At 44.6% G+C, this 14435-nt stretch overlaps 1 long non-coding RNA gene across 1 annotated transcript; it reads right to left on the reverse strand.

Annotated features, from left to right (window-relative positions):
* Positions 1-333: 333 nt before the first annotated feature.
* Positions 334-10100, reverse strand: LOC142671129 (uncharacterized). The gene is made up of 3 exons (XR_012851790.1): positions 10037-10100; positions 5477-5550; positions 334-402 (listed from the first exon to the last, which is right to left on the reverse strand). It is a non-coding gene; the product is annotated as an uncharacterized LOC142671129 (long non-coding RNA).
* Positions 10101-14435: the final 4335 nt, after the last annotated feature.

Genomic DNA, 14435 nt, shown 5'->3' on the forward strand with positions numbered 1-14435 from the left:
CATTGATCAGCGTCATACACTTCTCTTTACAACGCCCAGTTGGTAAACGGTAAAAAAACGCCCAGTTGTATATTAAGAAACGAATTATCATAAATCTAAAATTGTTCATAACTTGCTCCACTGTTGTTATCTACATTACAGCGCCGATCAGATTATGTAGGTGATAGGCCACTTATAATCTGGTGACAGAGCCTCATTAAATATCTATAGCTAACATATGTACTACTAGACATAAATCTTTATATACCAGGAAGGTATTACCACACCTCTGAAACTCCAGAGCTAGAAGCGAGCCTGATAATTAGCAGTAATTAATAATATTAATTACCAGTCCTCTGATTTCTCTATTGCCGCTGACTGGGGGATTCCATATCTTGCTGCTCGTCACTTTCAAATAGACCCCTAGAAAAAAAAAAGAAAGAGGTGTGATAATACGTCCCTGGTAAATGCTATAGATGTATTGGATCAGTGAAGACAGGTTAGTGTGTCTCGTCTCTTATAAAACTAAAGTAATTTTTAAAGGGGCAATTGAACCTTCTGAGGAGCCAAACTAGAGATCCCACCTCAGGCCTTCCTATCCAAGAGGATGCACCGACAACCCCATCCTGACTAGAAGCCACAAATAGCACTCACCTCCACACCTGTATAAAACAGCAAACCATTCTACCATCTATTCATTGGACCATTTACAACGCATGTATAACATGGGCCTAAATGTGCCCTATAGAGGACAAAGTAATGCGAATATCATCAATCAGGAAAAATATTACAAATTCAATAGAAAAATCACATGCGCCAAGTTAGGACACAAATTGATATCACTAGTAGTGAAAATAGCCGGACACTGACTTGTAACCTCTGGCTAAATCACTAGAGAGGCAAAGAAAAGGATACATCAACTATACAAAAATGAACCTTATTTCAGGGAAGACGTTTATGAACACTGATGATAACCAGAAATATTGTGTAACATATTGCCCAACAAAATATACTTGGCTTGGCAATGTTATTGGTATCAGACATCAGAATTTCTAAATCAGGAACAGCTCAACCAAACCAAACCAAACCACATCTGACCAGGGATATCCAACTCAAAATAATTTTATTCTCAAAACCTTTTGAATTATTTCTATCACACCTACTTTACTTAATGATAATAGGAATTTTATCAACATTTAACACCCCCATAAAAGACTAAAAGCAAACTTTTACCCAACTGTTTAATTAACCATTTCTCACTTAACTTGTGCCTCCTGGAACAAAAACCCATTGAGTAAAATCAATTTTTGTTCTTCGCCAAGTCCTCTGTGCCAATCACATTGCCCCATGGCAAACACATTGCCATCAATGCAAGTCAGAATACCCTCAATACCTGCTCAGCCAACCAAAATTCCCACCAGACAATCATAGTGCCCTCCATGCCAGCCACAATACTCCAGTAAAAGCCACAATGCCCTCATAACACCCAAGATGTACCTTATCCCATCTACAAATCCCCCATGACAGCCACACGGTTCTTATTAGAGCCACTATGCCCCATGTTACCTACATTGCCTCCTTGTAAGTCACTATACCCCCATGACAGCCACAATGAACACGCAATGTCCATTATCTTTGCCAAAATGCCGCCATGACAGCCACCATGCGGTCAATGACCACTATGCCAGCCACAATGCCCCCATGCCAGACACAGAGTACTTTATCCCAACAACAATGCCGACAATATCCCTTTTCCCAGCTGCAATGACCACTAAAATGTCCTCCATGTAAGCCACAATGCCCCCTTATGACAGCTGCAAAGCTCCCATGTAAGCCACAATGCACCCATGAGAACGACAATGACCCGAATGGCAGAAAGGCAGCCACGAGGTTTCATGCCAGCAACACAGTTCCTGTAAGAGTTACTATGCCCTCATGAAACCCACAATGTCCTTTATAACAGTCACAATGACAATATGACAGCCATAATGCCCTCCATGCATGCCGCAATGCCCTCAATTACCAATTTGTCAACCACAATGCCTCCATGAAATCAACAATCTCCATCATGGTGCCGCAATGTACTTTATCCATGAAACATTGCCATCAATGCCCATTATGTTAGCCTGAATGCCAAAAGGGCAACCACAATTTGTCAATGTCCCTTTGTGGGCTCCTATGCCCCTATGAAAGTCACAATGCCCTCACATCTAATTTTGCTAACCGCCCATGACAGACACAAATCCCCCATGACAGTCACAATGCCCTCATGACACCCACTATGTCCCTAATCACAATCAAAATGCGCCCAATTTTATCCATGCCAATCAACCACAAAGCCCAAATGACCACGTAACAGACACAATCCTACCATAAAATCACCAATATTCTATAAACCAGATAAAATGCCCCCATGACAGCTACAATGTCCAGTCTCTCGCCCACCCACATTGCCCTATATGCCAGCCACAGTGCCTTGATTGCCCACTAGACCAACAGCAATACAACCATGACACAATTCCTCCACACCCCAATGGCAACTACAATGCCCTGTGACAGTTAAAAAAAGTCCCAATAAAATCAACTGTTTACCTCATGGGACCATAACGTACTTTATCCATGCATCAATGCGCTTTATGCAGCCTAATACTATACCCCCATGGCAGCCGCTGTTCCCCTACAACAGTCATAATGCCCCAATGACAACTACATTCAATGTTCCCTATAAGGTACGCGGCTGCACGGCTGCACATCTTCCACGGCCCCCCCCCCCCCGCTCACTGAACTTTAAAGCCTGCGCACTGTCAGTGCGGCGGGCAGAAGTTTCTCAATCTCGTCCCTCACTCACCTTCACGGAGCGACCACCCAATGACAACTCCCGGAAGGTGAGAGAGGGAGGAGATAGCCCAGAGTATCAGAGATGGCATGCAGGCCGTCCGCTGACAAGTGAGGTTGGTGCCGGGAGTGGACCAATCCAGTCACCTGACATGAGGTCAGGTGACTGAACTGGTCCAGTCCTGCGCCGTCACCGACCCCAGACAAAAGTAATCCGTTCTTCACCGCATGACCACCTTCTCCTCCTCCTCCTGACGGTGAGTCATCTCAGGTAGAGCAGAGAGTTGTAGCGGTGCGCTACCGCCCTCCGCTCTGTTTGCACTAAGTACAAGGGAAGGGGGGAGGCTGTGCGGTGCTTTTTACAAGGGAATGGGGGGCGCTATCTAGAAGGGGGTCAGTGTGTAGCTATCTACAAGTGGGCTGCGTGTGGCTATCTACAAGGGGGGCTGTGTGGCTATCTAGAAGGGGGGCTGTGTGGCTATCTAGAAGGGGGGCTGTGTGTGGCTATCTAGAAGGGGGGCTGTGTGTGGCTATCTACAAGGGGGGCTATGTGTGGCTATCTACAAAGGGGGGCTGTGTGTGACAGTATATACAAGGGGGGCTGTGTGTCAGTATATACGGGGGTCTGCGTGGCAGTATATACGGGGCTCTGTGTGGCAGTATATACGGGGCTCTGCGTGGCAGTATATACAAGGGGGTCTGTGTGGCAGTATATACAAAGGGGTCTGTGTGGCAGTATATACAAGGGGGGATGTGTGGCAGTATATACAAGGGGGGCCTGTGTGGCAGTATATAAAAGGGGTCTGTGTGGAAGTATATACGGGGGTCTGTGTGGCCGTATATACAAGGGGGCTGTGTGGCAGTATATACAAGGGGGCTGTGTGGCAGTATATACAAGGGGGGCTGTGTGGCAGTATATACAAGGGGGGCTGTGTGGCAGTATATACAAGGGGCTCTGTGTGGCAGTACATACAAGGGGCGCTGTGTGGCAGTATATACAGTATTAATAAATGAATAGAAAGGTCAGCTCATCCTCCCAGGTGTACGAAGAAGACAGCGATCTCCACGCTATAGGAACAGCATTCAAGAGGAAAAGATCAGAACTCCTTGTGGAAAAGAGAGGACAAACGTTTTATGTATTGTGTCCACTTTAAGCTGTTCAGCCTTTCCTCTGGCTATCTAAATAAATAAAGAAGATTTATTTTCCAAATTCCACAAGGAGTCCTGATCTTTTCCTCTTGAATGCAGTATATACAGTATCAACATGGGGTAGTATCTACATTGGGGTTGGGTGGCACTATCTACAGGGGGGTCTGTGTGGCGCTATCTACAGGGAGGTCTGTGTGGTGCTATCTACTGGGGGGGTCTGTGTGGCCCTATCAACTTGGGGGGTCTGTGTGGCGCTATCTACAGGGCGGTCTGTGTGGCGCTATCTACAAGGGGGGTCTGTGCGGCGCTATCTACAAGGGGGGGTCTGTGTGGCGTAATCTACTTGGGGGTCTGTGTGGCGCTATCTACATGGGTGTCTGTGGGGTCTGTGTGACGCTATCTACAGCGGGGTCTGTGTGGCGCTATCTACAGTGGGGTCTGTGTGGTGCTATCTACAGGGGGGTCTGTGTGGTGCTATCTACAGGGGGTCTGTGTGGCGCTATCTACAGGGGGTCTGTGTGGCGCTATCTACAGGGGGTCTGTGTGTCGCTATCTACAGGGGGTCTGTGGGGTCTGTGTGACGCTATCTACAGCGGGGTCTGTGTGGCGCTATCTACAGGGGGGTCTGTGTGGTGCTATCTACAGGGGGGTCTGTGTGTCGCTATCTACAGGGGGTCTGTGTGGTGCTATCTACAGGGGGTCTGTGTGGCGCTATCTACAGGGGGTCTGTGTGGCGCTATCTACAGGGGGTCTGTGTGGCGCTATCTACAGGGGGTCTGTGTGGCGCTATCTACAGGGGGTCTGTGTGTCGCTATCTACAGGGGGTCTGTGTGTCGCTATCTACAGGGGGTCTGTGTGTCGCTATCTACAGGGGGTCTGTGTGACGCTATCTACAGCAGGGTCTGTGTGACGCTATCTACGGGGCGGTCTGTGTGGTGCTATCTACAGGGGTATGTGTGGCGCTATCTATAGGGTATAAGTTTTCTTATTCTCTTATTTAGTCGCTATATTAGCGTTTACTGGGGTATTACTTATGGTCATCAGATCGCCCACCATTGATGGAGACTCGCCCTGCTCCCTAACTGCCCCGCTCAGGAGCTCCCAAAACTTAGAGGGAACATTGACTAAAATGCACTCAAAACCCTTTTTACCACTCACAAATGCCCACAATTACCTCAATCCTTTCCATGCCATTCACAATAACTTCATAACAGTCTACACTGTCTCTAATCCCAGACACAGTGCCCCCATGAAAGACACAAAGTCCTTATGACAACATGACAGCCAAAATTTCCCACTGGGGAAAAGGAGATAGGGATGAATGTGTATTATGGAATGTCAAATGTGAAAAACACAAATTAATTTACAATGCCCTTAAATATCTAAAGACAATATATGTACTACTAGACATATATTCTTATATACCAAGAAGGTATTACCACACCTCTGAAAGTCCAGAGCTAGAAACTAGCCTGATAATTATCAATAATTAATAATAATAATATTAATTTACCAGGCCTCTGATTCCTCTATTGCCGCTGACTGGAGGATTCCATATCTTGCTTCTCTTCACTTTCAAATAGGCATCTAGAAAAAAAACAAGAAAGAGGTGTGATAATACATTCCTAGTATATGCTATAGATGTATTGGATCAGTAAAGAGATGTTAGTGTGCCTGGTTTCTGATAAAACAAAATGTATTTTTAAGGGGCAAGTAAACCCTTTCTGTGATATCTTCTGAGGAGCCAAACTAGACATCCCACCTCAAGTCCTACCATGCAAGAGGATGCACAGACGACCCCATCCTGACTAGAAGCCTCAAGAAGCCATAAGTAGCATATATTCGTCTCTGAGCACAACCCCTAAATGAGTCCCCATGCACATGACTGTAGTTTCTATCTGCGGACCCATTCATTTTTATAGGCCGTGGACACATTTCCGTATTTATACGGATGTCTGTCTAGGCCGTAGAAATGATCTGCAAAATATAGAACAAGTCCTATTTTTGTCCACAATTGCGGCACAGACTCACACATAGAAGTCTATGGGCGCGTTCAAAATTGCGGAGGGCTACGGATGTGCACCAAATTGTGAAAAACCGCACCGAATTGTGGTGCAGTTTTTTAGGCGGACTCTCCACTGCTAGAAATAGTTCTAGAAAAAAAGTTTATACTGATCAAGTTTTCCATTGTCAAAGCGTCGCGTCCCTCTAGCGTCGGACTGGGATACCAGGAAAAAATCTCAAGGACCCACTCTCCATCTATACAGAAAATTAGCATGTCCACTTTTAATTGTATAATAATCTTTGTTATCATTGCACATACAGAACATATGATCAATAAGATCTAATAGGTAATTTGTTAATCAGTTGATAAGAAATAGACCCTAGTTGGCAAGTGGTTATCTCCAAAGTCATATCCAAATGGGGTTGTCCTCTGCTAGACCTTTTGGACCCACCATAGGATCCTCTGGTGGGCCAGTCCGACCCTGCGTCCCTCTGCTCTGAGTACAGCTCGGCCTCCTGGGACGATGCTGCAGCAATCACATGGGATAAAACCTCACCCCAGGAGGCCATTCTGCACATAGAACAGAGGATAGCGTCGCTATGACAATGCCCAGAGCTATGTATGAAGCTTTCTATTCTTTTGAAAAATTATTTTTTTCAGATTTGCAATTTCTGCAGCATTTTCACCATAAAAACCGCCACATTTGCCTATTTATTGCGGGTTTTACCTCCCCATTGAATTCAATGGGGAAAACCTACAACAGAAGAGCAGCGATTCCGCAACATAAATTCACAGGCTGCGGATTGAAAGGACAGCACTACAGGTCAATTTATGAACGGTTTCTTGGCAAATTTTTTTGCATATCATCCACTCTGCTGCTACTATAATACGCTGCGGATGATCCACAATGAAATCCCTTGCAGAAAATCTGCAGTGTTTTATGCTGTGTGTTACCCTACCCATAACCAACAATTTCACCTGTGAGCCCACTCCCCTACATAATACTATATGACATGTCTACACTCTTCTTTACACTAGTATTTTAACCCTTAAAAGGGAATGCATCATCCGAAAATGACCCATTATCAAATTTTTTGTTAAACATATTTTTAAAGAAATTTTGGTGATGATGATTTTTTATTGAAATTTTCCATGTCATTATCTATAATCAAAAATATTCCAAAAATGTTGCAGTTTTCACTCCGGCCACTGAACCTCATAATAGACTGACACCCTGTTCTGTAGAGATCACTTCTCAGCAGTCATTCCATTATGATCATAGGTAGGGCTAAACTAGAACTAAAAAACAGCCCTTGCACACAAACCCCACCAGCTCACATACAATATGGCCAGGCCACCTTCACCCGCATATTGCAGAAAAATAGCAGCGACTATTGCTTTACTTTGGTCACACTCCTCACCACGCACTTAAAGAGGCTCTGTCACCACATTATAAGCACCCCATCTCCTACATAAGGAGATCGGTGCTGTAATGTAGGTGACAGTAATGCTTTTTATTTAGAAAAACTATCTATTTTATACCACTTTATTAGCGATTTTGAGGTTTATACTAATGAGTTTCTTAATGAACAAGTGGGCGTGTTTTTACTTTTGACCAAGTGGGCGTTGTACAGAGTGTATGACGCTGACCAATCAGTGACCAGTCAGCGTCATACACTCCTCTCCATTCATTTACACAGCAGCATCACGTTCTTACTAGAACACGATGTGCAGCCACATACACTGGTCAGCGTCATACACTCCTCTGTACAACGCTCCACTTGGTCGAAAGTAAAAGCACGCCCACTTGGGCATTAAGAAACAAACTCATTAGCATAAACCAAAATCGCTAATAACGTGGTTAAAATAGATAGTTTTTTTTAAATAAAAAGCATTACTGTCACCTACATTATAGCGCCGATCTCCTTATGTAGGAGATAGGCCATTTATAATGTGGTGACAGAGCCTCTTTAAATATGTAAACAACATCATCAACACAAGAAGGAAAATAAAAGCAAACATAGAAATGTCTAGTCACACAGTCAGGAACAGGCATATGCTACCACTAAACAAACACCAAAATAACCAATGATACCGCCATACAGTGACCATATAGTGGTCAGATACCAATTCTATACTGACGCTCTGCATAGTATTATTACACTGAAGACTATAGAGGAGAATACAGTAACTGACAGAATACATAATAATTGAAGAGGACCTATCAGCTCTCCTGACATGTCTGTTTTAACAAATACTTGTATTACCCATTAAATAACAATTTTGGAGCATCCTTTCTTAGGACTCTACATTGTGCTATTCTTCTGTTATTCCTACTGGAAATGTATTAATAAATTGACAACTGGGTGTTGCTTTTCCCCTTGTCAAACTGCTGTGTCTCTAACACACTCTAAAACTGTTCAATCATCACTGAGAGTATCCATTTTTTTTTTTTTACTTTTTGAGATGCATCTTCTATGTACCCTGTATACATAGAAGCTGTATCCTGCCGTCAAAGCCCTTTCCAACAGGTCAGCTGCACTGACGGCTCCGGTGAAACCTGGTCGAGGCATGTAGGATCCAGCTAATAATGATCACACCTAAATTCACGAACCTGCTGACCTGACGGAAATCGGCTTTGACGGCAGGATACAGCTTCCATGTAACCAGAGTACATATAAGCTGTATTTCAAAAAGTGAATTGTTTTTATAAAAACCAATGTAAAAGTTGGTTAAAATCAAATAAAACATTAAGTAAATTAAAAGAAAATTGGCTTCAAACGCGTACATAGCCTTTACGTGTTTTAAAGGTTCTATTTAAAGAGGCTCTGTCACCAGATTTTGCAACCCCTATCTGCTATTGCAGCAGATAGGCGCTGCAATGTAGATTACAGTAACGTTTTTATTTTAAAAAAACAAGCATTTTTGGCCAAGTTATGACCATTTTTGTAGTTATGCAAATGAGGCTTGCAAAAGTCCAAGTGGGTGTGTTTACAGTAAAAGTCCAAGTGGGCGTGTATTATGTGCGTACATCGGGGCGTTTTTAATACTTTTACTAGCTGGGCGCTCTGAAGAGAAGCATCATCCACTTCTCTTCAGAACGCCCAGCTTCTGGCAGTGCAGATCTGTGACGTCACTCACAGGTCCTGCATCGTGTCGGCCACATCGGCACCAGAGGCTACAGTTGATTCTGCAGCAGCATCAGCGTTTGCAGGTAAGTCGATCTTACCTGCAAACGCTGATGCTGCTGCAGAATCAACTGTAGCCTCTGGTGCCGATGTGGCCGACACGATGCAGGACCTGTGAGTGACGTCACAGATCTGCACTGTCAGAAGCTGGGCGTTCTGAAGAGAAGAGGATGATGCTTCTCTTCAGAGCGCCCAGCTAGTAAAAGTATTAAAAACGCCCCGATGTACGCACATAATACACGCCCACTTGGACTTTTACTTTTAAACACACCCACTTGGACTTTTGCAAGCCTCATTTGCATAACTACAAAAATGGTCATAACTTGGCCAAAAATGCTCGTTTTTTAAAAATAAAAACGTTACTGTAATCTACATTGCAGCGCCTATCTGCTGCAATAGCAGATAGGGGTTGCAAAATCTGGTGACAGAGCCTCTTTAAGCAAGAGTGCCCGGGTGCAACTGCACCCTAGATCAACTGGGTTACCACTATCAGGAACAAATGTTCACAGCTCCCTAATTCTAAAGAGGTTCCCCCATCAAGACAACCCCTGTGCATATGCCTATCAGGGCATATGGACGTCATAGTGGGGGTTGGCTGGCTCCACTGAATCTGGCGCGTCCATTCATTACATGGATAGTTATTTGTTTAAACAGCCGGTATGTAGTGCTACATTTACCTTGCAGCAGTGGCTTTACATTTTATCTTTGGTCTCTTCAGTAGGATCCAAACATATAGAGAACATCCGGGAAAAAACGCCTCTGCCTCCCATTGCAATCAAAGGGGGGCGATTTTGGCAGTATTTTGGCGCAGATTCCAACGCGTGTACGCACCAAAAAACTCTGTGTGAAGGGCGGCCTAAAAAGGAAACATTGTACTCACATGAAGAAAATGTATACCGAGCATCATAGGTACAGCCGTGTTCCTGCTGGTTACTTCATCAATCATGTACACCGTAGACAATTATAAGCCCTATGATGATGTCACAATGTTAGTTACAATAATCAGAATTCTACCTATAATCATAAAGCAACCTAAATTATTGGTTGTAATGGGCAATCAGGCCAGTTTTTTTGTACCAAAACAAAATTATTAGTAGTAGCATTGCGGGTTATTCTTTATTTTTTTTAAATTAATTTCTAAACTGTTTTCCTTTAATGTAGAGGCTAATACAATTTACTTGTATACTTTTACTGTATGTCTGACATAAATGTTGATTTCTATTTTTATTTTAACCAACATTATGACATGTTCCTTTTTTGTTTCCTTTATTATGTCAGTGGCAGCAGGTACTTTACTGTGTACATGGCAGCTTCAAAATGTATTATATTTAAAGGGTAACTACACTTTCAAACTTTTAATATGTCACAGAGAAATATCAAATGTTTGGATTGGTGGGGGCCCGGGTACTGAGACCCTCATCGTTGCTGAAACGTGGGTGCAGAAGTGCTCAGCTGAGCGCATTGCACCTTCAGCTGTGATCAGCGCTCCTAGTCTTCCTGAAGACTAATTACATACACGTTCTATGAGAGCGGTCTTCAGTCCGACAGGGAGCACTGATCACAGCCAAAGGTGCAAAGCGCTCAGCTGAGCGCTTCCACACCTTCGTTTCAGCAACAGTGGGGGCCTCAGTAACCGAACCCCTACCGACCCAATTTTTAATATAAGTGTAGTACTCTTCAAAGGGAAGGTCCAATTTAAGCAACTTTGCAAATAGGCAATTAAAAACGTCCTACCGTTTTGTATCTACAGCTCCTATGTAACTACATACTAATGCTTCATGCACACTACAGTATTGGTTTTGCGGTTCGCAAAAGCACGGGTCCATTGCGGTCCGTCGGACCACAAAAAAACCTTGTTGTGCATCTGTGTGTGATCCGGACTCACGGATTCACAACAATTCACTAGTATTGGTGCAGCCGCAAATGCGGACCGTAAAATAACTTGTTCTGAGTTTTTGCAGTCCAAATTTGAGGCCCTCGCACTGATCCGAGTAAATCACGGCCGTGTTCATGGGGCTATAGAAAAAAATTTGTCCGCAATTTATCTGCAAAATGCGAATACATTGCAGTTGCGTGCATGATGCCTAACACTACAAACAGATCCTGTGTAGTATGATTCTGCAGTTATACTTCACTCCATCTATCCTCTACTTGGTTCTAATATAGATTCAATAGGTTAGCAAGAAAAATGGGACAATAAAAGGGAGTTTGACTGTGGAATTAGGCACCCTCCAAACGCTGTAAATGTGTGTACGGTCCATGAATACGGCACAAACGGGCCACGGAGTATCATGCGCTGGTCATCCGCAATCACGGACCGCGCACACAGAAGATGTGCAGTGATTCCTATGAGCCCGGGCCGCAAATGCAACCCGGATAATGACATGTCTTTTTTTTTTGGAGGTCTGGGCTCCAGGTAATAGGTAACCATGCATTTTATACTATCCGCAATTGCGGATAGTATACGGCTGCAAGACTGCAGTCGTGTGCATGACGCTTAAGACTACACGTATAAGTGGTTTTTTTTTATTGTCAGTTACCTTGGAGACCCATAGACCTGCATAGAAGCTGTAGACACAGAATGGTAGGGAATTTACAATATTTACAATGTGGCTTAAATTTTCATTTTGGATATACTAGGGAAAAAAATGAAAATTGATTACAAAAAGTGTACATAGCCTAAAAGTACACAAGACTTACTGCTTTAATATAATAAAAGATAACTAAGTCTAGTTTTAAAAATTATTGATTACTTACCGGTAATCGGTTTTTCATCAACCTACTATAGCACCCCTGGAGAGACATCCAATTTGCTGGACAGGAAGCCTGGGGATATAAAAAAGGACACACCTCTCCACACACCCAGCCTTAGGAAGAACTCAGGATGAGAATCAGTTTTGTTTTGGTTTTTTTGCACCACCCAAGTGGAATTACATCACACCTTCATATATACAGTATTTACAAGGAATCACATTGTATTCGTGTTGACAACTTTACAGTTTCTGAGGACTATATATGCTATAAGAATAGGGAGGGTAACAGAGGGGTGCTGTCATAGGTTTATGAAAAAACGATTACTGGTAAGCAATCAATCTTTTACCCTTTCACCTATGACAGCAGCCCTGGAGATGTACAATAGAAGTCAATATTTAGGGTGGGACCACAGCTTGTAGTACTTTTCTACCAAAGGCCAAGTCAGGGGCTGTATACAGCTGTAATCGGTAATGCTTGAGGAAGGTGTGAGGAGAGCTCCATGTAGCAGCGTTGCATATCTAATTTAGGCATGCTTCTGCTCTCTCAGCCCAGGAAGTGGACACAACCTTGGTAGAGTGACCCCCATAGAACTCTGGAGGCTGGAGATTCTGATTTACATAAGCTAAATGCATGGCCTGTTTAATCCATTGAGCTATAGTGGATCTACTGGCTGCCGAATCCTTGAATGGACCCTTGAACTGAATAAACTATTTTTCTGAGGTTCTTAAATCTTTAGTTATTTTCAGGTACTGGATTAGGCATCTTCTTACGTCCAGGCAGTTAAACTGCTGATCCCTCAGATTTTTAGGGGAATCATAAAAGGAGGGGAGAATAATCTCTGGGTCTAGATAAAAAGGAGAAACCACCTTAGGAAGAAAACTCGGTAAGGACTTCAAGATTACTCTATCATCTAATAGTAGGGTATATGGAGGAAAGGCAGAAAGGGCCTGTATCTCACTTACTCTAAGGGCCGAAGTAATGGCTAATAAAAACAGCAATTTGAGTGTCAGCATCTTTAGGGTTATAGAGCCTACTGGTTCCAAAGGTGAGTTTGTCAAAGCCTGGAGAACGATATTTAAGTCCCATAGAGGAACTGAAGATCTAACCTGGGGTTTAAGCCTAGAGGATGCTGCCAGGAATCTCCTTACCCAGGGGTGTTCCGCCAATCTGAAATCAAAGAAGGGACATAAAGGGGTTGGCCAGGAAAAAAATATTTTCTAAAAAATGTCCCCCAGCCTTGGTTTGCCTTCCCTAAAACCCCTACATTCTTTCTAACCAGTTTCTGTTTGATGTCAATCACTGCTGCACTTTCTGTTTACATCCCTTGCTTCTGTTCCTGTCTGTTTCCGGTCTTGTAACCCACCATACCCATGATCCCTTGCTTTATCTGAGGAGACTTACATCCCCCTGTAGCGCCCATGGCCGCGGGCGGTCGGATTTACTCACCTCCCGACGCCCGCAGCCATGGATCTGTGAGCGCTGGCCTCCGTCTCCCTCCTAGGAGATGCCAGCGCTCACTTCCGCTCTGTTCGGCTGGGTCCCGTAGGGTGCGCGCGCACGCTCGCGCCCGGACTTAAAGGGCCAGTGCGCGCAATTAGGAAATCGTCATCGCCATCAACTGCCACGATTTCCTGGTCTATAAGAAGGCCCCTGGCCTTCTAATCCTTGCCTGAGCGTTGTTAGTCTTTCCCAGTCTGTCTCGCAAATGGTCCCTTAGTGTCTCCCGTTCCAGCTGTTACCCGTGCCCTGTTACCGTTCCTGTATTCCGTATTGTTCCTGTGCCTACACGCGTTCAAGTGCCATCTGCCACGTCAAGTGCCATCTGCCACGTCAAGTGTCTTCTGCCACGTCAAGTGTCTTCTGCCACGTCAAGTGTCATCTGCCACGTCAAGTGTCTACCGCTTCATCGGAAACTGCCCGCCCCGCCTGGTGCCACTTGCCGCACCTGCCTCCATCCGTGCTGAAGCCACAGCCACCGCCTGGACTATTTCAGGTACCCAAGCATTACTGTCTACCATTTACTTCTGCTTAGACTGTGACCTGGTCAGCTGCCTCCCCGCTACGGCGGAGCGGCCTAGTGGGTCCACATACCCTGTGTTCGTGACAGTACGCTCAGGCCATGGAACCCGCTGGCCAGCCCAAGACCCCAGTACAGAAGATTCAGACAGAGATGCATGACCTACGCACACGTCAGGATCAACTCCTTGAGGCGGTGAATTCTATTCTGGTCCGCCTGGATCTACTCGCTGTTCCACCTCCGGTTCTTCCTCCTGAAGCTGTTGCCGTGCCACTGCCTGTTGCTCCCCCTGTTTGTTCCGGATCCTCAGTTCCTCTGCCTCTTCCTCCTCGCTACGACGGTGACCCCAGAGCATGTAGAGGATTTCTCAATCAATGCACGGTGCATTTTAGGCTACGGCCTCATCTCTTCCCCTCCGAGGAGGCCAAAGTGGCATTTATTATCTCCCTCCTCGCTGGCAAGGCCCTCGCATGGGCGAACCCAATCTTGGAGCAACAAGGACCTGTAT

Source organism: Rhinoderma darwinii, assembly GCF_050947455.1.
Source record: "Rhinoderma darwinii isolate aRhiDar2 chromosome 1 unlocalized genomic scaffold, aRhiDar2.hap1 SUPER_1_unloc_26, whole genome shotgun sequence".
NCBI classification, from domain to species: domain Eukaryota; kingdom Metazoa; phylum Chordata; class Amphibia; order Anura; family Rhinodermatidae; genus Rhinoderma; species Rhinoderma darwinii.